Here is a 27,307-nt window from a genome sequence, read left to right on the forward strand (position 1 = left end):
TCCTCTCTATATTCATCGTCCTATAAAGGACATGTGAAATGAAATTTTAGCTGTGTTGTTGGCATAAATGAAAGCGATGTTCAACATAAAAAAAACTCTTTTGTTGGTGGAAATTTTAGCTTTGAGCATTCCCACCCCAGCCCTCTGAGAAAACTCTGCCAAGAACAACAAAAATGAGCTTAGCAAAAAAATTCAAGGACCTCAATGGTGTGACTTAGTGGTATACTGTAAGCAAGGGACATGACTGTGAGCCCACTGTTGGGTAGGGACTGTCTCTATATGTTGCCAATTTGTACTTCCCAAGCGCCTAGTACAGTGCTCTGCACACAGTAAGCACTCAATAAATACAACTGATGATGATGAAAGCACTTCCAATGATAATTTAATGGAACCACCAGCTGAAATATAATAATAGTTATGACATTTGTTAAGCACTTACTATGTGCAAAGCACTGTACTGAGCACTGGGGTGGATACAAGCAAATTGGATTGGGCAGAGTCCCTGCCCACATAGGGGTCCCAGTCTCAATCCCCATTTTATAGTTGAGGTAACTGAGGCACAAAGAAGCAAAGTGACTTGCCTGTGGCCACACAGCAGACAAATGGCAAAGTCGCAATCAGATAAAAGCACTAAGGTGCAGCCCCAATTTGACATTGAATTTACCAAATAGATGTGAATGTTGTTTGAGTTCAGTTTTTAGCCCATCTAAAATGGAGGCTAAACTGCAGCAGTATTTACTTCAAACATAATAGGCAGAGCCCTTCCCTTCTCCCCTCTCCCCCTCTTCTAAAATCAATGGCATTCAGAAAGCAAATATTTTAAGCCTGAATCTGAACTTCACTTGGAGTTTCTTTCTTGGAAAGATTTATCTGCGGGAAAGAAACTTTCTAGAGTGAAATTAACCAGTGCTTCACTCATCCATAGGATTCCCCACCCAATAAAAGACATTACTATAGCATTAAAAATAATGTCCACTCATCAAAGTAGTGTGATCCAAATTCATCAGATAGTTTAAAGGGGCCACATGATGACAGTCACGCTCCTATGTAAGCCTCATGATAGCCTTAGGCAAAATTTGAAATCTATTTTTTAAAATGTACCTGGATATTTACAGTTCACTTCTATTTTTTTTTTTCAAGTGAGTCACCATAACTTAGTACCTGCCATAAGTTCAGAATGTTAAGGTTCTAAGATAAGTATTTTCAGGGCTTAATAAATTCTGCATTTACCAAAAAATGAAATCTAAAAAATCGAATTTATTGAAGTGTTTCTTTGGGCTTTCAGGAGATAAGATCTAAATTTCTCAATAGTGTACGATTATTTTCTAGAATCTTTAATGGGAAAATAAAAACCTTCCTTTTCAAGAGACACATATGGCACTGTAAGGGTATTAATTATCTTAAATTTACAAGAATTAGGAGCACAGTTAGATGCCAAGGCAAATTCAGGTTCTTCAAACTGTGTCGTACTGTTAACAAAAGAACTATTTTTATGGCATGCAAATTTCTTTTTTTTTGTTCCTGCAAAGTTACATCATTCAACAAAAGAGAATTCTAATGAACTTGGCTAAACTTTTGAGGTTTGGATTGCGAAAGTCTGAATAATTTCTGTCTTGCCATTTGCATTTATCATTTATATGTCAAATAGTCATTTTGCTCTACTCTGGTGCACTTTGGAAGGGAGAAATCTTTGGTTCGATTGACTTGGAGACCTTTTACTTCCCTTTGATTCTGTGGTGTCTACCAGTAGCCACTGTGCTTTTCCTTAGACTTTAGCTGTTTTTGTCAACAGAACCCAAGGGGGAAAAGTCTGCGGGTTGTGTTTTGCTGTTTTGGGGGAGAGAAAAACCAATATATGAGGAGCAGCACAATTCAGGTGGGAATTGCCTAAAATACTTTTGATTCACGGAGGTCCAAGTGGGATCATATCTGATCACCCTCCAATCAATCGTATTTATTTAGCGCTTACTGCGTGCAGAGCACTGTACTAAGCGCTTGGGAAGTACAAGTCGGCAACACATAGAGACGGTCCCTACCCAACAGCGGGCTCACAGTCTAGAAGGGGCTGATTTACCACATGCTCATGAGCCACACCCTCAGATAATTACCTCCAGACAGGATCTGATTGATGGGAAGACCTACTGATCTTATGGGTGAGGGAAATCCTTCTGGGACGCAGAGACCAAGAGAGACAGAGAGAATCATTTTGTCTCATGCCATCGGGACGATGAGGAGGACCCTCGTGGTGGGTGGGCCAGAGACCCTCTACCGGATCAAGATCTCTGTTGTCCCATCCTCATCATCCCCGGGAATCCTGCAACAGAATGGGATATACCAGAGCTACACCAGAGGGAAAGAGAGGAGGCAGAAGAGGACACCAGGTCCTCTTATGTGGGTAGAGGGTGTCTGAGATGCCACCATGGGACGGTGAGAAGCCAGGTTCACTGGAATGTCCCACCTCCCCACCAAAATCCTGCAGATTTCTTCTTTTAGCTTGTTCACTGTTTGATGAAGGTCTGTGTTAGGTGGTTATGTGGTTTCACCCCTCATTCCAATGCCTCGAGCCATTTTTCCATTGACATTTATCAAGAGAGGAGATAGAATTGTGGAGCCTCATCGTGGCTGAATTGTCAGTTCCTGCAGTTGAAATCTGGCTCACCTACAGATGTTACAATGCCGTGTAAGGTGGGAAAGTACCTCACTGTGGTACGGTCGGACAGTTAGCTGCTTCCAAGAATAACTTAGGTGGAAGACAGATGGGCTGTGGTTAGAGTATGCTGTTTCTTCTCTCCCAAATAAATTATCCCTTGGGGACAGAATGCTCTGAACTAATTAATACAGTAGAACAGGGCTCTGGATTTGCCAGGAAATTGAAATTCTTTGCTCTGTGTGTGTGGTGGTATTGAAGAAAAGCAGTGCTGGTGTTATACTATATTCTGTGAATTCAAACCTGTCAGCTTTCATTTATGGAGAACTGCTGATTACATATTTAAGGTACAATATAAGGAACTGAGAATATAAAAGAATATATAAAGAATACAAAGTAATGTGGCTTAGTGGAAAGGGTGTGTACTTGGGAGTCAGAAGATCTGGGTTCTAATTTGGTGCCACAGCTGCTGAATGACCTTGGGTAAGTCATTGTACTTCTCTGTGCCTCTGTTTCTTCATCTGTAAAATGGGGATTCAATGTCTCTTGCCCTCTTATGTAGTATAATAGAGTGCTTGGAACATAGTAAGCGCTTAACAAACACCACAGTTATTAGTATTAGTGATTAAATGCTGTAACTCATTAGGACCTTCCATTAGAAATCCTTCTCCTGGTCTTGAATCTGAACTTCTCCCAGTGATTGCCAAATACCTTCATTAACAAACCCTGAAAAAATTGAAGAAAATCTTTAGATCCGTGAAGCTCATAGAAGCAGGAGTTCATTCATTCATTCATTCAATCGTATTTATTGAGCACTTACTCTGTGCAAAGCACTGTACTAAGCACTTGGGAGAGTACCATATAACCACAGACATATTCCCTGCCCGCAATGAGCTCACAGTCTAGAGGGGGAGAGAGGCATTAATATACATAAATAAACACATAAAGAAATAAATTACAGATGTATGCATATGTGTTATAGGGATGGGAGGGAGTGTGAATGAAGGGAGCAAGTCAAGGCGACGCAGAAGGAATTGGGAGAGGAGGGCTTAGTCAGGGAAGGATTCTTGTAGAAGATGTGCCTTCAGTAAGGCTTTGAAGTGGGGCAGAGCAGTTATCTTTCTGATAGGAGGGAGGGCATTCCAGGCCATTCATTCATTAATTCAATCGTATTTATTGAGCACTTACTGTGTGCAGAGCACTGTACTAAGTGCTTGGGAAGTACAAGTTGGCAACATATAGAGACGGTCCCAACCCAAAAGCGGGCTCACAGTCTAGAGGGGGGAGACAGACAAAAAAACAAAACGTATTAACAAAATTAAATAGAATAAATATGTACAAGTAAATTAAATAAATAGAGTAATAAATACATACAAACATATGTACGTATATACAGGTGCTGTGGGGAGGGGAAGGAGGTAAGGCGGGGGTTGAGGCCAGAGGTAGGATGTGGGTGAGAGATCGTTGGCCAGAGAGAGGAGATCAAGGTATAGTGAGAAGGTTAGTATTAGAGGGATGAAGTGTGTGAGCTGGGTTCTAGTAGGAGTAGGGAGGTGAGATAGGAGGGGGCAAGGTGAGTGATTGCTTTAAACCCAATGGGGAGGAGTTTTTGTTTGATGCGGAGGTGGATGGGCAACCATGGGAGTTTCTTGAAGGAAACATGGTCTGAACATTTTTGAAGGAAAATGATCCGGGAAGCGGAGTGGAGCAGGGACTGGAGTGGGGAAAGACAGGAGGCCGGGAGGTTGGCAAGGAGGCTGATACAATAATCAAGGCAGGGAAGGATAAGTGCTTGCATTAATGTTGTAGCAGTTAGGATGGAGAGGAAGGCGGAGATTTTAGCAATGCCGTGAAGATAGAACGGACAGGATTTACTGATGGCTTGAGTATGTAGTTTGAATGAGAGAGAGGAATCAAGGATAATGCCAAGGTTACGGGCTTGTGAGACAGAAAGGATGGTGGTGATGCGACGGGAAAGTCAGTTATGGGAAAGTGAGCGGGAGGACAGGGTTTGGCTGGGAAGATAAGAAGTTCAGTTTTAGCCATATTAAGTTTGAGGTGATGGGAAACATCCGAGTAGAGATGTGTTGAAGGCAGGAGGAAATGCGAGACTGCAAGAGGGAGTGAGATCAGAGCCGGAGATGTAGATTTAGGTGTCATCGGCATAGAGATGGTAGGATGCACATGTAAGCTTGACATGTATGCTTGAATTTTTGCTGTAATGGTGATGTTTGGTAATAATAACTATGGTATTTAAGCACTTACTGTGTGCCAGGCACTGTACTAAGCACTGGGGTGGATACAAGCAAATCCAGTTTGACCCAGTCCCTGTCCCAGCCTGGGCTCTAGACTATGAGCTTGCTGTGGGCAGGGATTGTCTCTCTATTGCTGTATTACACTTTCCCAAGCGCTTAGTATAGTGCTCTGCACACAGTAAGTGCTCAATTAATATGATTGAATGAATGAATTGGGCTCACAGTTTCAATCCCCATTGTACAGATGAGGTAACGGAGGCCCAGAGAAGTGAGGTGACTTGCCCAAGGTCACACAGGAGTTGAGTGGCAGAGCTGGAATTAGAACCCACAGCCTTCTTATTCCCAGGACCATGCTCTATCCACTATGGCATGTTGCTTCCTCATGACTTTTTTGAGCATGATAGAGCCACATACTAAGGAGATCTTTTCCACATTCTTGCAGAAACAGTGAAAATCAGAAAACCAGAAAAGGAAAACAAAATAAGGAACAGCAGCAATAACAACAAAAAAGAAAAGATGTTGTTGTCCTCCCGAACTCCAGGCAGACTGGAGCTAGAAATCAGGAGTAGAGCATATCAATTAACTAGTGGTATTTATTGAACACTTACTGTAAGCAGAGAACTGAACTAAGTGCTTGGCAGAGTACAATATAATAGAGTTGGTAGAGACGTCTCTGGCAAATGTCAGCATATACAGTTGTTTGGGCTGTGTAGTAATAATAATAATAATGATGGCATTTATTAAGCGCTTACTATGTGCAAAGCACTGTTCTAAGCGCTAGGGAGGTTACAAGGTGATCAGGTTGTCCCACAGGGGGCTCACAGTCTTAATCTCCATTTTACAGATGAGGTCACTGAGGCCCAGAGAAGTTAAGTGACTTGCCCAAAGTCACACAGCTGACAATTGGCAGAGCCGTGATTTGAACCCATGACCTCTGACTCCAAAGCCCGGGCTCTTTCCCACTGAGCCACGCTGCTTCTCAAACAGAGAGTCACTTCTCCCAGAAGTGTTCTGACTACGGAACCTCCTCTCTGCAGTCATTTCTCCGGTGAGGAAAATCCTCTAGTGAACAAGTTGCAGCCAGGACCCATGAGACTATAAACTGCTTGAGGCCAACTCTGTTGTACTGAGCTCCTCCAAGAATTTAATGCTGTGCACACAGCCAGAATTCAATAAATACCATTGATTGACTGATTACTAGCCATTAGCCATCCATTATGAGAAGCACTGTGGTCTAGTGAGTAGAGTCCTGGGAGTCAGAGGGACTTGGATTCTAACCCTGGCTCTTCCGCCTCTCTGCTGTGTGTCCTTGCGAAAGTCACTTAACTTCGCTGTGCTTCTTTAAAATGGGGTTTAACTGTGAGCACCATGGGGGATATGGACTGTAGACTGCAAACTCGTTGTGGACAGGGAATGTGTCTATTTGTTGTTGTATAGTATTCTCCCAAGTGCTTAGGACAGTGCTCTGCACACAATGTGTTCAATAAATATGATTAAATGAGTGAATGACTGAATGTGTGGCTCAGTGGAAAGAGCACGGGCTTTGGAGTCAGAGGTCATGGGTTCAAACCCTGGCTCTGCCAGTTATCAGCTGTGTGACTTAGGGCAAGTCACTTAACTTTTCTGGGCCTCAGTTACCTCATCTGTAAAATGGGGATTAAGACTGAGAGCCCCCCGAGGGACAACCTGATCACCTTGTAATCTCCCCAGTGCTTAGAACAGTGCTTTGCACATAGTAAGCGCTAATAAATACAATTATTATTACTATTATTATTTATTATTACCCCAGCATTTAGTGTGGAGCCTGGCACTTAGCATTTAAGAAACATTCTTTAAAAAAAAACAGTTTTTACAGCCTTTCCCAGAGCTGTGAAATCAACACAATATCTGGCCAGCCTATATGCTGTCTACCATCATCCATCCTTTCTGGGTAGTGACATTTCTGATCTCTTAGCACTGCCCCCCCACCATTTTTTAATGGTATTTATTAAGTGTTTACTGTGTGCCAGGTTGAACACAGTCCCTAGCCCACAAGGGGTTCATAGTCTTAATCCCCATTTTACAGCTGAGGTTACTGAGGCACAGAGGAGTTAATGACTGACCCAAGGTCACACAGCAGAAAAATGGTGGAACTGGGATTTGAAATCAGGTCCTTCTCACACCCAGGTTCATGCTCCGTCCACTAGACCATGCTGCTATTCAATGAGGAGCTTCCCCTTCAATGAGAGGGTCTCTGCTGTGGAGGTGGTTGAAATAGAAAAAGATCAAAACCTAAAAGAGTTAAGAACTGAAGCTTTACCCATTGCTAGCCTGGAAGCCAAGAGGAGGGGCAACCCGGCCTTTCCAGAACGCCAGTCGAGGAAACAAAAATAGAAGCGGTCAAACCTGCATATTGTCCTTCTGTTGAGTGGATTTGGCTTTACCCCACTGTTTAAGTGAATCTCTCATTACTGATATAATCAATCAATCATATTGAGCGCTTACTATGTGCAGAACACTGTACTAAGTGCTTGGGAAGTACAAATTGGCAACATATAGAGACAGTCCCTACCCAACATTGGGCTCACAGTCTAAAAGGGGGAGACAGAGAAAAAAAAAAAAACCATACCAACAAAATAAAATAAATAGAATAGATATGTACAAGTAAAATAAATAAATAGAGTAATAAATATATACAAACATATATACATATATACAAACTATTAGCCACTAGGAGTTAGTAACCAAAGTGCAAGTTGCGAATTGTGAAGGAGTCAGAATCTAAAATTAAATGAACTTTGTGACAGCTCACTTTAGGTGAAATTTTACCCTGTTCTTTGTTAACCAAGGGGCACGGGTCAGGGAATTATATTTCTCCAAAGTCACCATTTCCCATTGGAAGGACACTAGAGAAGAAGCAGAGTGGCCAAATATATAGAGCATGGCCCTCAGAGTCAAAGCACATGTATTCTGATCCCCGCTCTGCCACTTGTCTGCCCTGTGCTTTGAGCTAGTTGCTTCTCTTCTCTATGCCTCAGTTACCTCACCTATAAAATGGGGATTAAGAATGTGAGCCCTATTTGCAACAGTGACTATGTCCAACCTGATTAGTTTGTATCTGCCACAGCACTTAGCACAGTGCCTGGAACATAATAAGCTCTTAAAAATAGCATTAAAAATTGAACATGAAGGTGCCAGAAAAATCAAACAGAGAGAGATGGTTCGACCCTTTTGGCTCCTGACTTGCTCTTTGGTCCCAGATCAGCTTTCAGATATTTGTGATAGATGGAAATTTTTGTTTCCCTTGTAAGGAAAGTTGGGAATAGGCAAAGGGGTTTGTGTAATCCAGCTATTAGAATAAAGTTAGTTTTATTTGTTTGACCTTAAATCCCACTATTGAGTTGGGGCTGGAATCACAGGCCTAGAAGTTAGACGGAGGTAGGTTCTAATTCCTGCTCTGCCACTTGTCTGCTGTTGTGACCTTGGGCAAGTCACTTAACTTCTATGGACCTTAGTTCCCTCATATGAAAAATCAGGATTAAGACTGTGAGCCCCATGTGGGCCAGGGACATTGTCCAACAAGATTAGCTTGTATATACCCCAGTGCTTAGAACAGTGCTTGACATGTAGTAAGCACTTTACAAATACCATCATTATTACTCCTACTCCCAAATCCCCCCAACAAAACTAGAGTTCATATAATTTACTCTTTTTTTAGTGATTTCATATGACCCCTTGTGAGTCTACCAAAGCTTCCAGCTAAGAGGATAGTTGTTTTTTTTTTTTTAGCTTTCCTTAAGAATACCCAGTCCTTACTTTATAGATTGAACAATGAGCTAACTTTACTGTTGGTTAATAATTCATGCATAAAGTTCTAGTAGTGACAGCAACATTCATTGACTGCCTGTTATATGCAATGAAAGTATATGAAAAGCATGAGGCATAAACTCTGCCCATAAGGACCTTGCATTCTAAAGGATTGAAATTTTTTTTGAGAGGCTCACTGACTACAGGGAAGATGCTATTCAGTCTTTTCTTAGAAATCTCCATGTAATAGTCAGTTCTTCATCCCTGGGCAATGGAAATAAGAGTAATGGCATTTTTCGAACACCATTTAGGTGTAATGTACCTTTCCAAGCACTTGGGAAGTACACACCAAGCCAGTGGTGCATTCATGACCCACGAGGAGCTTACCTTCCAATGGGAGAGGACATAAAAGTATTTACACACGAGTGATGGAAAAATCATTGAATGCAAAATTGAAAAAGTGCATGTACATAAGTGCTCAGAATGGGTATGAAGTGCATCCTTTTTAACTCATATCCCTTGTTCAGACCTTTGTGAATGGGGGAAACTGGTCAACATGTTCCCAATAAAGTCTCTTGATGGACTTGAATAAAATGATTAAGTCTCCCTTCCATTCTCTCTGTTCTGGGAAAAACGATGTCACTTTGTTTAACCTTTTCTCAGTGGACTTATTTTCTAGTCCCCACTTTAATCATTTCAGTAACTTGTTTCTGATGGGGTTTAAGATTTTAAATTGTTATTGACTCTTTGTCCATATTATGTGTTTTCTTTGAAGGTTTATATAATGCTTTATACAGTTGCTTATTGTTGAATGCTACTGACTCCCAAATCTAACTCTCCAGTCCAGTCTCTCTCCTATGCAGCCTTGCATTTCCTCTTATCTTCAGTTCACCTCTACTCATATGTCCAACTGACACCACAAACCTAACATTTCCAAAACTGAACACCTAATATTCCCACCCAACCCTCTTCTCACAGTACCTTTTTCATCACTGTTGACAACACCACCACCTTCTGACATACAAACTTGCAACGTTGGCATTATCCTTGACTCGTCTTCCCCCCCAACCCACATATTCAGTCTCTCACCAAATCCTGTCAAATGTACCTTTTTAGCTCTAGAATCTGCCCCTTCTTCTTCAAACTGCTACCCTGCCGTTCCAAGTCCTTGTCATAATCTACCTCAACTACCTCTCCACATGAGCCTCTTTGCTGACCTTCCTGACTCCAGCCTCTCCCCTCTCCAGAACATGTTTCACTCTGGTATCTGGCTTACTTTTGTTGTTTTTAATTCTGCATAATCCTCTCCATGCCTCAAAAACTTCCAGTGGTTGCCCGTCCACTTCCACAACAAAGAGAAACTCCTCATCACTGGCTTTTTAGCACTCAGTCAGTTTAGAGGAAGAGCTCACAGACTAACTAAAGACCATTATTATGTTCAGTCTGCACGACAGCTAATTTATATGTTCTAGTGTCCTTTGTGGGCTCTGAAAATTTTAGGGGTTAATGCCAGGGACAAGACGTGCTCCTTAAACCCTAGTCACTGCCAAAGTTTTGCAAATATGCCGAGTGAATTTAAAAAGTACTTTCTGAATTTCTTATTGAACTAATCCCATCCCATCTTAAATATACAGGCCTGGGAGTCAGAAAGTCATGGGCTCTAATCCCGACTCTACCATGTGTCTGCTGCATGACCCTGGGCGAGTCATTTCACTTCGTGCCTCAGTTACCTCATCTGTAAAATAGGGATTGAGACTGTGAGCCCCAAGTGGGACAAAGACTGTGATCCACCCGATTTGTTTGTATCCACCCAAACACTTAGTAGAATGCTTGGCACGTAGTAAGTGCTTAACAAATATCATTATTAGTATTGTTATTATGATTATCTGGCATATAGGAGAAGCAGTGTGGCTCAGTGGAAAGAGCCTGGGCTTTGGAGTCAGAGGTCACGGGTTCAAATCCCAGCTCCGCCAATTGTCAGCTGTGTGACTTTGGGCAAGTTACTTCACTTCTCCGGGCCTCAGTTCCCTCATCTGTAAAATGGGGATGAAGCCTGTGAGCCCCCTGTGGGACAGCCTGATTACCTTGTACCCCCCCCAGTGCTTAGAACAGTGCTTTGCACATAGTAAGCACTTAATAAATGCCATTATTATTATTATTATTATTATTACATAGTCATTTTCTGTCCTGAAGAAATGAAATTACTGACTGGTGATCTGAATTCATTCAGATTTTAGAATGGGCAATGGACCTTTAGGCCAAGAGTATAGAATAAATTGAGAATAATTAAGCTCTCAACCCACTGGTATTATTATACAAATGAAATATAAATAGTTAATGGTTGTGATTTGATCTTCTAATTGATTTTCATCTTCTTCATCAATTGCCGTCACAGTGGTATCACCAGGACAACATGGCTACTAGATCACTCTTCCAAAGAACCTATAAATTTTGAGCTTTAAATCAATGCTATGTGGCACCTGAAGGTTATTCTGTTCTGGTTTTGCTGATGAACTGAACTCTCCCGAGATTGCACGGCATCTTTTTAAAATAACTTCTTAAAATGTAAGCTCTGAGAAAACAGCAACTGTATCCCTTTTTATGACATTAATCACACTGGGTATACCTCTATGGAAAATGGCAGTTATTAAATGAATGCATTGCAGTAGGAATAAGTTGACTTCAAACCTTGTGGAATTGTGGTGAAAAGATTTCATCTTGCTCCGATACCTGCCCCTAGCTGTAGTACAAAACTTCTTTGAAGGACTTTCAAGGAATCTCTTACCAAACCTTCGTCTTCCAATTAGAGGAGAAAGATTTGCAATCATATGTTTGTATTCCTCTGCAAAGCAATGAATATTAGCTAATAGACTCTGACTGTCTGGGTTGCGTGATAAAACATCTAGATCGTGTACTGAAGCAGAATGACAGCCAAGATCATTTTTCAGACACTGCATTTTTCTCAGTGATGAAAATGGTGTATACCTTCACTAGAAGTCCTTGGGGCAGATTTCTAATACTAGTGTCCTCTATAATTATCCCATCCCAAGTTGGTCTTAATAAAGAGTGTATCTCAGGTACCCTTTCAGAACTGAGGAATCAATAGTCAGCTAAGTTTGCTGTCACTGTTAAGACTCTTTATGTCGGTGATAATGACAGAACCAGTGACCAGGAATCAAGATAATGAAAATTGAAAAAGAAAGGTTCAAAAGGCACATTCCTGCCTAGTATTATTTTCTTTGATACTGGAGCATAGACCTTATCATGAAACAAGGCTGCCAAAAGAAAGTAGTTTTTCTAGTTCATTTCTTTAATTCTGATTTCTCTTATTTCATCCTCTTCATTTTGTCAGAATTGATGTCTGACAGTTTTTTTTCCTGATAACTGACACCCACATCCCACGTAGATGCTAGTTATGGATGCAATTGCCCCTCCCCTTTTATTTTTATTAAGCATGTCCATATTCCTGGGAATAGGTTGATGTTGTTGGTTTAGCTTGTACGTTATTGGTCGAGTCTGCATTGATACAGAAGTAATTTCACAAAGGAATTATCTAATGGAAAAAATTTCTATTTGTTCCAAGTCTACATGAGAAGTACCTGACTTAAAAATGCTCCCTAATGCTGGTTGGGACATCCCCCTGTGAACAAGGCTTTTGTTTTAGGGAAACCAGACTGCTATCGCTTCCGAGGCCTGTTTTTCCACTCTGCTCCCACATTACAGTATCCTTAGGGACAGTTTTCAGAATTCAGGGAGATTGACAGTAGGATGAAGAGAGTAGCCCTGAACCACCCACAACCAGAACAGCTGTCAATCGGCAGCTGTCAATCAGCAGCTGGCTAGTTAGGAAAAATAAGATTTAATCTTCAGAAGAAATAACCGTCTCGTGTGTCTTCAGCCTATTGCTTTTCAATCTTATTCTCCCACTTCTTTCTGTGTCACCTTTGCAGTTGGTTATGCACTCTTTATCCACCCTTCCTCAGCCTCACAGCATTTATGTACATATCTGTAATTTATATCAGTGTCTGTCTCCCCCTCTATACTCAAGGGTTATTATGGGCAGAATACATGTCTACCACCTCTGTTGTGTGGAACTTAGCTTAGTGGTAAGAGCCCGTGCTTGGGAGTCAGAGGACGTGGGTTCTAATTCCGGCTCCACCACTTTTGTACTGTGCCTCAGTTACCTCATCTGTAAAATGGGGATTAAGACTATGAGCCCCATGAGGGACAACCTGATTACCTTGTACCTACCTCAGTGCTTAGAACAGTGTTTAGCTCATAGGAAGCACTTAACAAATACCATAATTATTATTATTACTCTCTCAAGCACCTAGTACAGTGCTCTGCACACAGTAAATTGTTCAATAAATATGATTGATGAATGATAACAGAAAGCACCAGTGGGAAATTCTCCTCTCACCAACTGGAAAATTAGTGAATTTATTTGCATCTGTAATAAACATGGATTCCAACCAACATGGCCAAGATGCTATTTAGCTTACCTGGTCCAATCTGGATCATAGTTGCTGAATTGGTCTGATAGAATTCACTGTGACATCTTCGCTTGCCCATCCTTCAGAGACTATGCCATAGTGGAGTTTGCAAAAGAATACATATCGAAGTGGCCACTTTCTCCAAAGAGCTCACGTCTCTTGGGAAACAAACATTTAGCCACTGAACTTTCCAGAAATAGTTTTGCGTGTAGCAGCCAATTCCCAAATATCCACAGGGATTGATTATCCATGTGAAGGATTATTCAATCCTTTTCTCCTTGAGATGAGGTTTTTTTTTTTTAAAGAATTCCTTATATTCATGTGAAGCATAGATCCGTGCCTGTGGACGAACACTGCATTTTTTACACAGGTATTGTCTATCAATCAATCAGTAGTATTTATTGTGCACTTTGTGCAGAGCCCTGAAGAAAGCACTTGGGTAAGGAATTTGATTAACATTGTCCCTAGTACAGTGCTCTGCACACAGTAAGTGCTCAATAAATATGATTGAGGGAATCCCTGTCAGCAAGGATGTTACAGTCTAAAGAGGGAGACAAATGTTAAAATAAATTATGGGTATGTACTTAAGAGCTGCAGAGCTGAGGGTGGGGTTAATATAGTGTACAAATCCAAGCACAATAGCAACACAGAGGAGAGAGGAAGTAAGAGAACTGAGGGCTTAGTCCGAGTATTAATCTGAGAGTTTAGAGATTGACAGTGTTCTAAGAGTTAAGATGCAATTCCTAAATTCATCTGTTTAGGGGTTCCCAGACTTTAAACACAATTTAGGCAAATCTCATATTAAGCAGAAAAGCATCAGCTTCTAAGTACAATGTCAAAGGATCAATATATTTTCTTCCATTACCACAGACTTCCAATTATAAAACTTGTAACAAGGGACTGCTTCTATTCCAAGCTAAAGAGCTGTTATGAAGTGCAGTGCTTATGGGAAGGTACTTAAGCCATGTACCCATCGAATATAACTTGAAGCACCGGATGAATTCGAAGAATCAGGAGTTGAGGGACATGATCAAGTGAAATTTCACAGTAAGAAATCCTTGATGGTTTAAAACACTTTAGCCTACATCAGAGCCCCTGGACAGCTGGGCTTTCCACTTCGGAGGGCCTTTTAATCAGCAGTTATGAGTTGCAGAATAAAATCCGGAGCCAGATCTGGGCATTGGAGAATGCCTGGAGAGTCACTTTTATTCACTCTTCCCTGGACAATTACGTGGCTGATGCTCTCATGAAACTTTGGAAGAGGTAGTCTTCTGGTAACAAATTGGCACTTGCTCATTCTTTGTCACGAAAGACTAGCTTTCATGATCATGAGTACCTAAGATTAACTGTCAGTGGAATGAGCTTTAAAAAAAAAAAAAGGCAGATCCTAGAATGAGGTATGTCTCGAGCTGTAAGGCCAAGTAATCATTCATTCATTCAATTGTATTTTGATTGAGTCCTTATTGTGTGCAGAGCACTGTAATAATAATAACAATAATAATAATGATGGCATTTGTTAAGCGCTTAGTATGTGCAAAACACTGTTCTAAGCACTGTACTAAACGCTTGGGAAGTACAATTCAGACAGGATCCTTGTTTGAGCTAATGAATGTCCATGTTGAAATGTTTCGAAGAATCACAGCCCTTAAGGTTCTTTGAAGGATTAAGACCATCCGGACCTCACTCATTCTGCGGCTTAGTGGATAGATTATGGGCATGGGAGTCAGTAGGTCATGGGTTCCAGTCCTGGCTCTGCTACTTGTCTGCTGGATGGCCTTGATCAAGTCACTTTACTTCTCTGGGCCTCAGTTTCCTTATCTGTAAAATGGAGATTGAGACTGTGAACCCCACATGGGACAGGGACTGTGTCCAACCCACATTGCTTGTATCCACCCCAGTGCTTAGTACTGTGCCTGGCACATAGTAAACACTTAACAAATGCCATAATAATAATCATCATTATTATTGTTATTATTTTTATCTCAGCCATACTGTCACTCAGATATATTAAAGTAGGCATTGGTGATACTGTTGGGGTTTCTTTAGGTTATTTCATTCAATCATATTTATTGAGCGCTTACTGTGTGCAGAGCACTGTACTTAGCGCTTATTTGAGAACTGTGATTGAGTTTTCCATTGTTGAAGGCTCATGTTGTCTTAGCACAATATTTGAAGGACTTTGGAAAGGCATTTAAAGCGATGAAGTCAATTGGCTTTTAATGCCTCTGTCCTTATCAATTTTACCCTTGAAAATTATTACTCTCCAACTGCCTGTGGAAAGTAGGAACTTCACTGGGATGGGTTTGCTTTTAAGCATGCTGATCCCTAGGTTTTAGGCATTCAGGCAATCTTACTGATTGAGCGCCTACTGTGTGCAGAGCACTGTATTAGGTGTGTTAGTACCAAAAGTGGTACTTTTGGTTGATGTCATATGTGAATTGCTCCCAATTGAGTTTCTTTAGCTGATGTTATGCCCTCGTCTCATTCGTTATCTTTAGGATGGCTCACACATTCAAGTCTTTCCTCTGGATGTGTGTGTGTTTTTGTGCACAAAGCTGAAGGCTTTGGTGAAAACAGACTACCTGACTCCAAAAATATCTCTTCTCCTATATTAAAAACTCAGTCATGAATTACCATCATGCAGATATATTTTGTGCTTCCTTAACATGCATTTTTAATTTTCACCGCACCCCGTAAACATTTTCAAGATTTATTACTCCACATATGTTTGGTCATCCAAGTAAATATTGGTGGTAAAGTACAAAGGATACTGGAGTTTGTGTAATTTGTACTTGTATGCATGTTGTTGTGTTTTATCAGTTAATCATGGTAAACAGAATATGACAAGAATGGAGAGTTTAATGAATAGTGATGAGTTTAAGAATCATGAAACTCACAAGGCACCCTAGTCTCACTTGATAAAATCAGTTATTTTATGGAACACTATTCTTTTATTTCAACTTCCAAGATGCAGTGAAGTTAAAACCTACAGAGAACTCTAGGATCCTTCTTGCTTTGATTCATATTGCAAGTGGTTGAAGTTGTCAAATTTAACTGCATAGAATTATGAGTTAGAGGGAAAATGGGGCAATAAAATTAGCTGAAGGACGTGTGTGTGTGTGTGTGTGTGTGTATTAAGAGTTAATGGGTACATATCTCTTTTTTAAGGGAAGATTAGTCATTTAGTCATCATGGTGAGAAAGTCATCTTTGATCAACTGATCTGTAGTAGATCTGCTAAAGGTCCACATTCTTTATAATGCTATTCTCCTTGGTCCTGATCACTTTTAACAACCAGATTGTAATGGGGTTCTCAGTTGTGGATTGCAGGAAGACCTAGCAAGCCACTTGGGACAAGTTTATGTGGGTTCCGTTCATTCAGTTCATTCAATCATATTTATTGAGTGCTTACTGTGTGCAGAGCACTGTACTAAGCGCTTACATGAAGGCTTCTCATCTCTCATAACTGACACAAACTTACAGCCATTTGTGATCAGGAAAAAAAATGCTTTCATGGGAACAGGTTTCAGAAATTGATTTTTAACAGTTTTGAATAGAAATAAATTTGTGTTCTCAATGTAGAAAAAGCTCAAGTTTATGCTAACGTTTACATCAATGCGAAAAGTATTGCTGAAATCATAAAATAGAATTAAGGCTAATCGGTTTAATATTACATTGCTGGATCGAGGCTGTGTGTTCTGAAGGTTTTAGCATCAGGTATCAGAAGTCTCTTTGGGTTATAAGGCAAATCTTCCACTAAGTGCTTTGTACCGTGCTCTGCCCACAGAAAGTGCTCAGTGAGTGAACCAATAGGATTTATTGATTCCTTACCATGTGGAGAACACTGCATTGAGGGCTTGGGTGAATACGTTACAACAGAGTTGGTAGGCACATTTACTTTAACACTAGTTGTTTGCTCTTTGAAGACAGGAATCATCTCTTGTTTCCCAAATTGTTTTGATAGTGTAACATATCCAGTAAGTTTTGATAAATGGACACTACTGCTTTGTCCTTTCAAAAGCAAATAACTTCTGGCACTTGGCGGGCTTTTGAACAATTGGCTATTTTACATTCTGAAAGATTTACCAAAAGGGGAATATTGCCAAAAGATTGGAATAGTCACTAAACACCATTAATATGTAAGCATCAGTCTGATCTGGTGTTCCATTTTATGTTCTAATATTTTCATTTCTTTTCACATTTTAAGACAGATTCAGATATTTTAATTCAGTTTGGATGTGATTTAGTCTTTCATTCAATTAATTCAATCATTTATTGAGCACTTTGCTGTGTGCTAAGGGCTTACGCTGTACTAAGCACTTGGGAGAGTACAGTACACCAATGGACATATTCCTGCCCACAATGACCTCACAGTCTAGAGGGGGAGACAAACATTAATATAAATAAATAGATAAATAATAATAATGTTAGTATTTATTAAGTGCTTACTATGTGCTGAGCACTGTTCTTTATAAAATCCAGATATATGGTCTTAAAATCTCTATTATTCTAACCATAAAACTGTTGTAGAGTACTCTCCCAAACACTTAGAACAGTGCTTTGCACACAGTCAACATTCAATAAATGCCATTGATGGAGTGGGCCTATGTTTCCAGCTAAAGTACACCAGGGCATAGAAGTGTCCACATTTAGATAAAACGCATTTCCCGTAAGTCATTGTTGGTCTTCCTTTTCATAATGTGCAGGTTGTCATTCCCTATGGCAACAGATGAAAGATTTTTGAAATATGTGATTGGCCCTGGCTTACCATAAAAACACTCCTTTCCTGAAGAGCCTTGCCTACCAATTACCTAGAAACCCAAATGAAACAACATATAGTAGGCCATACTGCATGAAAGTATTTAGTTTTCTGACATTTTACATTTTCTTCATGCATATTTAGATTTACAGTTGCATTCTAGCCAAGTAATTCTCTATTTGGCAAATACGAAGTTGGTGAAATTGTCTCTCTGTATGTGCATCTTTTTTGTTAACTCATTTTAACTATCATTTGTCCCTATTTCCCTCTGAATATATCTACCAACTAGTATGCTCTTGCTCATATGTGTCTTTCACATCTAAAAACAAGAAACTTGTCATTCCTTTGGAACATTTTTGGATTTTATTTGCTATTTTGGGGGGTTTTAATTTTTTTCCATTCATATGTGCATTCTTTAGAATTTGTAATGCGTAGAAACGTTAATATGAAAATGAACAGCATGCTAGCTTTTAGTACAGAAAAATGGCTGAGAAATCTATGCCCAAGTTAATTTTGCGTATAGTATTTTTTAAGCTATAAATTTTGATTTTCAGTCAAAACGACCAGTTTGCTAATGCAAACTGTAACTGCTGTAACGTTTGTGTAACACAACGTGGATATAGCATGTTGGAAGGAAAAGTCTGTCGGGCAAAACAGCCAAAGACTCTCAACTAGGAGCAAGTCGCATATGGCACCTACTAAAAGTCTGAAGCTTCTACATCCACTTCTGGTTGCTAAAATCTAGCCAGCAGCATGCTCAAAAGCACACCCACCCTAATGAAGTCCCTGTTATCCACTGGCAGTTGCAGAGTAAAGATTTCAAAGGGTAAAATTAATTAGGGAAATAGCAGGGCCTAGAGGAAACTGCGCGGACCAGGGCATCAGAGGCCCTGGCTTCTCCTCCCAGCTCTGCCTCTTGCTTGCTGCATGGCCTTGGGCAAGTCACTTAACTTGCTTGGGCCTCAGTTTGCTCATCTATAAAATGGGGAGTCAATACCCATTCTCCCTCCTATGTAGTCTGTGAGCCCCACGTGCGACCGGGGCTGCATCCAAGCGATTAACTTGTAGCTACACTGGTGCTTAAGAGATTGCTCGACACAATAAGTGCGAACCAAGTACCATAATTATTATGAAACAACCTAGAAATTGAGAATAGATTCAGTGTAGGAAGAAAAGGTTGTGCACAATTGCAAGGGATGCTTCAGTCCTGTCCTGCTTCTTCCCCAGCCTTATTGCACTGTACCATAAGAGTACATGGTGCTTCTGTTTTGTTTTTCAACTTCTCAGTAATAATAAGATTTGTTATTATTATTATTATGGTATTTGCTAAGTGCATGCTATGTGCCAGGCACTGTACTAAGCCCTGGGGTGGATACAAGCAAATCAGGTTGGACACAGTCTTAAATCCCCATTTTACCGATGAGGTAACTGAGGCCCAGAGAAGTGAAGTGACTTACCCAAGACACACAGCAGACATGTTGCAGAGCCCGGATTAGAACACATGGCCTTCTGAGTCCCAGGCCTGTGCTCCATCCATTATGCCATGTATTTGCCACATGAAATACCAGCAAGTAAAAAGAATGTGAAACATTCTACCAGTGGGTGAAACTAACAATATAGAGGAGCTGGTAGCCAAAAATGCCGGATTAGGTCTTATCTTCAAACTGTCTATCCTCTAATTCTTGATATACTAGCAAAAAATAAAAAAGAATAAAACTTGACCTTTTTGTGTCTTTATAAGTATTTTTGAATCAATAGTTTCTGTAATGGTTTTCCTTTATCACAGGTTCTTTAAGATTGTTATCTCCACATTTTAGGAGAAATCAGTCTTACCCATTGCCTCTTTAGAATTAATATATACAGTGCTATGGTGGTTTCATTGGAAATAATCAGAAATGGAAATAGCAATCAATCACATTTATTGAGCACTTACTGTGTGCAGAGCACTGTGGTAAGCACTTGAGAGAGTACAGTATAGTAGAGTTGGTAGTCACGGTCCCTGCCCACAAGGCGCTTACATTTTGTTTAAATAAATGATAGGGAAACTTCAAAGTCCCTTTTCCCTTCTCACTTTCTTCTTCTATGACAAAGATATTATCTTTACAACAGTTATATTTTATTATTTTAGGTTGTGGGATTCAGGTGAACTTTGAATCTTGAACCCAAGATGTCTTAATTGCAATGGGGGGGGGGGGGGGCGCTCTGTTTTATCAGTTAAATGATTGAATACTACGTTGTAGAAATGGTTGGTTAATTTTATTTTTTAAAATGTATTGTGATATACTATAACTAGTGATTGCAAATAATGATGGCATTTATTAAGCACTTACTATGTGCAAAGCACTGTTCTAAGCACTGGGGAGGTTACAAGGTGATCAGCCCCCACGGGGGGCTCACAGTCTTAATCCCCATTTTACAGATGAGGTAATTGAGGCACAGAGAAGTTAAGTGATTTGCCCAAAGTCACCCAGCTGACAATTGGCGGAGCTGAGATTTGAACCCATGACCTCTGACTCCAAAGCCCGTGCTCTGGATGCCTGCCTTTTTTAGAGAAAGTAATTATGCTAATTTTGTTCATTCTGAAGAGCAGTGTATTAGTAGAAGTTGATGCTGATCTTTTTACCATTAGAAAAGGAACATCTGTTACATTTACAGTTGATTAGTAGAAGGGGCAGGGAGGAAAATCTTTGAATATAGCTTTCAGATACTCTGGTAGCTTTTAAGTTCTCCTAAACATAAAGGTATCTTATTCAACTTGTGCAATTTTGAAATTAACTATATGCATCAAAGTGATGGAAAGAAACCTTCACGTATAGTGATGTCCTGCCATGTATATATGTAGTCAGTTTTTAATGTCTCTTGATGAGAGAACCCTAACCTTCATCCTTTAATATAAATTTATAATCAAATGCCTATCATTACTAAGCAATATAGTGCAAATATATTGATTTTTAAATTAAAAACTGGTTTGTGAACCATGTTTTTTAATTTTGGCTTGCCAAATGGAATGAAGAGATGATACATTTTCTCGCACTATTTACTTCTTCTATTAGGGGGAGCAAGGGGGGGACAAGAAAACAGTATTATTGCTATCTGGGAATGTGGCCAAGTATTATTAATGTTTAGCAAAACCTGAAAATGTCATATCATTTCACAACACCCAGTACTTTCCCCATATGCTTATAAGTTTTTGCAGTTTGCAGGATCAAATCTTTAGTTTTTCTCCCCATTCACCTCTTTGATATACTTATTGGATTAAAAAAATACTCACTGATTCAATTAGTTTAACACTAATTTTATATTGAGGGCAAGACTCCTTTTTCCTTGCTTATTAATAATGTGGACAAGAAAATAACTCCACACAGGACGATATGGCCCAAGATCCCAAAGTAATTCAATCAATTGGTCAATCATAAGTTGTTGAACACGTTACACCAAGAGCTTAGAAGAATTCAGTATAACGGTCTTGGCAGACATGTTCCCTGTCCACAAGGGTCTTACAGTTTAAAGGGGGAGATAGACATGATTATAAATAAATGAATTAGGAATATGTACATAAGTGCTGTGTGGCTGAGCAGGAGGGTGAATATCAAATACCTAAAGTCACTACTTCAATTTCATCATTTGCAAAATGGGGATATAATACTTGCTTATAGAGTACTTCCTCTCAGATACAGTCCCTATCCACCTGGAACTAAGAGTCCAAGAGGGAGGGAGAATGGCTGTTTTCTCTCCATTTTACAGATGAGGAAACAGAGAGGTCAGGTGAGTTGCCCAAGGTCATTACAGCATGCAAATGGTGTAGCAAAGACTAGAATATGGATCTTCTGATTCCCCACCCTTTCTTCTTTCCACTAAGCCATGCTGCCTCCCTATTTTCACCCGGCTTCCCTGTATTGCATGTTTTCACTCCTTAATAGAGTCTGAATGCTGTAAGAAGTCAGGAAATGTTCTCCAAAGAATCCCTGGATATGTGGGTGGAACGGGAGGTATTGTCAGTTTCACTCAGGGGCGGGTATTGTCAGTTTCACGCAGCTTTGGCCACGTGGAATTGCCCAAACTCCCAGGTACGGAGTGAATTCCTGACCAAATAACTCCCTGTTGAGAAGCGGTATGGTCTTGTAGAAAGAGTATGGGCCTTGGAAGTCCGAGGACCTGGGTTCAAATCCTGCCTCCACCACTTTTCTTCCATACGATTTTGGGCAAGTAACTTATCTGAGCCTCAGTTAACTCATCTATAAAATGAAGATGAAGACTAGAAACTTAAGGTGTCCCATCAGATTATCATGGCGTAGTGGGTAATACATGGGACTGGGAGGCCGAGGCCATGGTTTCTAAACCTGGCTTCGCCGCTTGTCGGCGGTGTGAACTTGGGCAAGTCATTTCACTTCTCTGGGCCTCAGTTCCTTCATCTGTAAAATGGGGATTAAAACTGTGAGCCCTATGTTGGGCAGGGACTGTGTCCAACCTGATTATCGTGTATCTCCCCCAGTGCTTAGAACAGCTCCTGGCACGTGGTAAGTGCTTAACAAATACCATAATTATTATCATTATTATTGTTCGGAATTTTGGATTTCCTTCTTTGATTGCTTCATCCACTTCACCCAGATGTATTCCTGCATTTCTGCATAGGTCTGCCTTATCCGTGCGCTCGCCAATCGCTGTTGTGCTGACCACTATTGACGGGAGTCTCAGACTGCATTTCTTCAGAAACAAGCACTGTAAGTGAAACTTCGACATCATATATTTTTAAACCATACCCGAGCCTCCTTGCTAATCACGCGTTCGATGTGTGGTCAAATGGGAGTTATTATGTGACCTCCCCAAAAGTCCTGATGTTTGCCACCTCGGATTTGATCTTCATCAAAGTCCTACTAATCATGGCAAACCCTCTGCTGAACTAGCCACGCCTCTTGACTGGTCTGACAAGTGTCTCTGGCAAGACTGTTTCAATTTAGAGGAAGTTTAATTAAGACTCTCACTAGAGGAGCCCCACAGGCCTGCCTGCAAACCTCCTAATATGCAATGCAATTATTGCAGATATCTTGGGATTCAGGACCAAGCATGTGGACAAATTATCCGTCAGGAATTATAATACACCACATAACTAGCAATTACCGCATAAGAGAGGGAGAGGCGTTGTAGCGGGAAGCCAAGGAGGAGGGGCCCCTTGGCAACTTAACTGCACGTTTTACTAACAGGGAAAAAAAGAAAAGGAAAAGAACCCAGTGAATTTTAGAGGCAACCAACTAAAAATGCATTTTGGGGGATGATTTTAAAAATAAAAACCTACGTACAGCAGTTCTGTGGCTTGATGATGATTGAAAAGCCTATTTATACACATGCAATTTTGGTAAATGAGATATTAGCCTGAAAGTATATGTGGATTCAGCCTGGCAGTTTGAATATTTGTGCACTATATTTGCATGCATAGGTAAACCTACATGGCCCTGATTTTCTGAACCAGTTTAGTTTTCCAACCAGCAACTCATAAGTACTGACGTGTTCCTACTCCTTTGACTTTGTGTTTTACTGGTCTTCTCCTTATTCTCTCACTCCTCCCACCTGCCATCTAAATATTCATTTAAGCTGCTTTTCTCATTTCTGCCTGCTCAGAAGTAGCATTTTCAGTCCACCTTTTCTAAATGTTTGACCTTGCTACTTTTCTGAACATAAAAGTCTTATTCTCCGCAGAACTGCTGGTGGTATGAGAAGCTATCAGTCAATTTTACAGACACTTCAACCACTTCAGTTCACTACTGAGTTAACAGTATTATAGTAAATCTCACATTATGGGATCTATTTCCAAATAATTGACTTAGGAACAAGTATTATTTTTGCCGTCTCTTGCATGCGGTTGGATCAGTAGGCTGGCTGTAGCCAGTGTAGTATGTCAATAAGAGTTAGCCTAATGATTTTAGGCTAATGACAAATGTCATTCTTGAACCTTTTAGCAGCAGTATGGAGTAGTGGATAGACCACAGGCCTGGGAGACAGAAGGTCATGGGTTCAAATGCCAGCTCTGCTGCTTGTCTGCTGTGTGACCTTGGACAAGTCACCTCACTTCTCCATGCCTTAGTTACCCCATTCATAAAATAGGAGTTGAGACTGTGAGCCCCACATGGGACGGGGACTGTGCCCAACCCGATTTGCTCGTATCCACCCCAGTGCTTAGTACAATGCCTGACATATGGTAAGCACTTAATGAATACCATAATTATTATTATTTATTATTATTATTATTTTAGGTCACAGCTCATAACGTCTAAGATATTGTTATTAAGGTCAAGGCTAAAGCATCCTTGGTGGGAATAAGTTCCTCACAGGCAGGGTTCATGACAACCAACTCCGTTTTATTGTTCTCTGCCAATTGCTTAGTTCAGTGCTCTGCATCCAGGAAGCACTCACTCAATACCAGTGATGGATTATTCTTTGACTGCTCACTCCCTTTCAACTCTTATATTCAAGCGACTGCTAAATCCTTCCAATTCTTGGTCGACAATATTTCTGTATCCGCCCATTCCTTTCCAGCCACCATCTTCATTGTCGTATTTATTGAGCACTTACTGTGTGTAGAGCACTGTACTAAGTGCTTGGGAAGTATAAGTTGGCAACATATAGAGACAGTCCCTACCCAACAGTGGGCTCACCATCTTGATCCAAGCTCTTGATCCAAGCCTACTGGATTATTCTCCTTGTTGGTTTCATTGTCTCCAACCTGTCCCCAAGTCCAATATTTCCAGTGGCATGGATCATCTTCTTGAACTGACCCTTGTCTCACGTTTCCCCTCTCCTCAAATCTCTCCAGTGGCTTCCTGTTTCCCTCTACACCAAGGACCCCTCATTATCAACCTGAAGACTCTCGTGCAATTCTCACAATTTTATTTAGCTTCAGCTTAACCCGCTATTGTCTCTACCTATCTATCTTTCCCCCTCTAACCTGTAAGCTCATTGTGTACAGGGAATATGTCTGTTTATTGTTGCATTGTAGTCTCCCAAGCTCTTAATACAGTGCTCCACACACAGTAAGCACTCAATACAGTTGAATCAATGAATGAATCTCTCTTTCTATGTATATTCATACTTTTCACTGTGCTTTTTCAAGTGCTTAATGCAGTCCATTGCATCAGGTGGCTATTTCAAGAAATAACTTTACTATTTTGTTCATGATGTGCATATAGCTTTAATTCTATTTGTTCTGTTGATTTTGACACCTGTCAACATGTTTTGTTTTGTTGCCTGTCTCCTCTTTCTAGACTGTGAGCCCGTTGTTGGTTAGGGACTGTCTCTATATGTTGCTGACTTGTACTTCCCAAGCGCTTAGTACAGTGCTCTGCATACAGTAAGTGCTCAATAAATACAATTGAATGAATGAAGGAATTATTACTATATTGAGTGCCTCGGGGACCGATTAGGAGAGAAGATGGGGAGAGCTGTGGTCTGTCAGATATGATGGCAGAGACCATTACAGGCAAGGAGTAGGTGGTGTGAACAAGGGATCAGTGGCCAAGATATTGGCAGAGAGAGAGAGATGCGAATGAGGTGCAATAAGATTGAGAAGATTGAGAAGCAGGCTAGAGGGAAATGAGAGGATATAAATTGGAGGGAGAGAATTGGTTGAGTGTTTTAAAACCAGTAGTCGGGGTTTCTTCTTGAGGAACACGTAAACACTGGCATATTTGTGCAGAGCAGAATTTTAGAAAAATAACACGGGCAGCAGAGAGAAGTACGGGCAAGAGAGGGAAGACTAAGGCCTGGGAGACCGATGATAAAGTTGCTTCACTAGTCAAGCTGGAATATGACAAGTGTTTGGACAATATTAATAACTGTTTAATTTGATAATAATGATAATAATTATAACATTGGTATTTGTTAAGCATTTACTATGTGCCAAACACTGGGTTTGTTGCTGTTGTCTTATGCTTTTGAGTCGGGTCCGACCCAAAGCGATGCCATGGACATATCTCTCCTAGAACACCCCATTTCCATCTGCAGTCGTTCTGGTAGCATATCCATAGACTTTTCTTGGTAACAATATGGATGTGGTTTACCATTGCCTCCTTCCATGCAATAAACAAGTCTTCACCCTCGACTCTCTTCCATGCTGCTGCTGACCAGCACAGGTGAGTTTTGACTTGTAGCAGATTGCCTTCCACTCACAAGCCACTGGCCAAGCTAGGAATGGAATGGGTATACCTCTGCTTGACTCTCCCTCCTGTACTCGAGATTGGTAGAGTACTGGAAACTCTCCAGGTGTGACCCGGTGCACTGGGGTAGGTACAAGATAATCAGGTTGAACACAGTCCCCATTCCACCTGGGACTCTCAGACTAAGTAGGAGGGACAACAGGTATTGAATTATTATTTTTCAGATGAGGAAATTGAGACACATCAAAGTTATGACCTGCCCAAGGTGATATAGCTGGCAAGTGGCCAAGGTAGGATTAGAAGCCAGGCCCCCACTCTTTCCATCGGGTCACGCTGTTTCACAAGCACAAGGTTGGGAGAAAGAGGAAGGGGCATATCCTGGAAATCGTTGTGGAGGAAAACTGGCAGGGTAGGATCAAAGGCTAAATGTGGGAGTTCAGTTGGAGGGAGGAGGGAAGAATGATGATAAGGCTGTAGTCCGTCTAATAGGGCAGATGTTGGTGGAATCAGCTATGATGGGGAAATTTAGGTGGAGGAGCGAATCTGGGAGGGAAAATGAGGGAAGACGAGTTTTGAACCAACTGATCTTGAGTTGCTGGCAGGGAATCTAAGTCACGATGGCCCGGAAGCGGACGTGAATACAAGAGTGCTGAGACAGAAGAAATGGGCCAAGGAAGGTAGATTTCATGCCACGTATGTATAGGTGGGAATTGAAAATATCAATCGATCAATGGTGTTTATTGATCGCTTCCTGTGTGCAGAGTATTGTATTGAGCATAGAGGTGGGAATTAAAAATATCAATCAATTCATGGTGTTTGAGTGCTTACTGTGTGCGGAGTACTGTATTAAGCACTTGAGAAGGTTCAATACAGCAGAGTTGCTAGATATGTTCCCTGCCCACAAGGATCTTACAGTCTAGAGGAGTTGTGGAAGCAGATGAACTTTCCAAGAAACGGGGAGTAGCTTAGGAGAAGAGGGCCAGGCATTGATCTCAGCCACAGGTAAGGAGTGGAAAGCAGAGGCAGAACCAGTGAATGAGACCAAGAAGGAGTAGTGAAAGAGGAAGGAGAATCGAGGGAGAATTTTGTACATAAACTGAAGGTTACTTGGTGTTTCTGGAAGAAGGGAGTGGCCCACAATGTCTGAGACAGCTGAAAAGCAGAGGAATATTGGGATAAAATAGAGTGGTGTGGATTGTCAAGAAGAAAGTCTGTGCTGGC

General features: G+C 40.8%; 1 long non-coding RNA gene across 1 annotated transcript in view; it reads left to right on the forward strand.

The window, feature by feature from the left end:
• The window catches only part of LOC119929474, a 231,473-nt gene that overhangs the window by 93,625 nt on the left and 110,541 nt on the right, over positions 1 to 27,307 (forward strand). Inside the window, exon 2 of the long non-coding RNA XR_005451559.1 lies at positions 22,572 to 22,660. This is a non-coding gene — a long non-coding RNA (uncharacterized LOC119929474). The remainder of the gene's footprint in view (positions 1 to 22,571; positions 22,661 to 27,307) is intronic.

The sequence above is a fragment of the Tachyglossus aculeatus genome, chromosome 6 (assembly GCF_015852505.1).
Source record: "Tachyglossus aculeatus isolate mTacAcu1 chromosome 6, mTacAcu1.pri, whole genome shotgun sequence".
In the NCBI taxonomy this organism is placed as follows: Eukaryota; Metazoa; Chordata; class Mammalia; order Monotremata; family Tachyglossidae; genus Tachyglossus; species Tachyglossus aculeatus.